The sequence below is a fragment of the Orycteropus afer genome, unplaced genomic scaffold (assembly GCF_000298275.1).
Source record: "Orycteropus afer afer isolate SDZICR_OR568_19922 unplaced genomic scaffold, OryAfe1.0 scaffold00029, whole genome shotgun sequence".
In the NCBI taxonomy this organism is placed as follows: Eukaryota; Metazoa; Chordata; class Mammalia; order Tubulidentata; family Orycteropodidae; genus Orycteropus; species Orycteropus afer.
In genome coordinates this window covers 12,183,377-12,184,155 of record NW_006921616.1, presented here as the reverse complement: position 1 = coordinate 12,184,155, position 779 = coordinate 12,183,377, and the positions used below count along the sequence as shown (strand labels likewise).

General features: G+C 40.4%; 1 non-coding gene across 1 annotated transcript; it reads left to right on the top strand.

Annotated features, from left to right (window-relative positions):
- The first annotated feature begins 528 nt into the window (after window positions 1-528).
- On the top strand, window positions 529-635 carry LOC122149521. Its single transcript, XR_006163174.1, has one exon. It is a non-coding gene; the product is annotated as a U6 spliceosomal RNA (small nuclear RNA).
- Window positions 636-779: the final 144 nt, after the last annotated feature.

Here is a 779-nt window from a genome sequence, read left to right as displayed (position 1 = left end):
CAGGGGGAGCCCAGAACCAGGACCACAAATAGGAAAAGCTGAGTTATAGTCCTTGTCTTGCCATTTATTAACTGTGTGAACTTAAGTGACTCATTGACCCTCTCTAAGTCAACTTCATCTTATGTACTTTGGACATATTATCAGGACAGACCAGTCTCTGGAGAAGGACATCATGCTTGGTTTACAGTAGAGGGTCAACAAAAGAGAGAAAGACCTTGAAAAAGAGGAATTGACACAGTGGCTACAATGAGCTCAAACGTAACAACAATTGTGGGGATGGCACACGGGTAGTGTTTCGTTCTGTTGTGCATAGGGTCACTATGGGTTGGAACCACCTCAACCATACCTAACAACAACAGAGTTCAGTTTCTTCATGGGTAAACCAAGAATAATTACACCTGCCCTTTCTATCTCAAAGAGTTGCAATGATATTCAAATGACATGAAGTTTAAGATAATACTTTGAAACTGTAACCAAACCAAAACCCACTGCCGTGGAGTTGATTCCAATTCATAAAGACCCTATAGGGTGCTCACTTCAGCAGCACATATACTAAAATTGGAATGATACAGAGAAGATTAGCATGGCTCCTGCACAAGGATGACACGCAAATTCATGAAGCCCTCCACATTTTTAGAAAACCCAAGAGACTCAGTCAAAAATCTACTGGAACTAACTGAGAGATTTAGCATCATGGCAGAATTTAAGATCAACATCCAAAAATCAGTTGGATTCCTCTACACCAGCAAAGAGATTGCTGAAAAAGAAATAAGGAAATC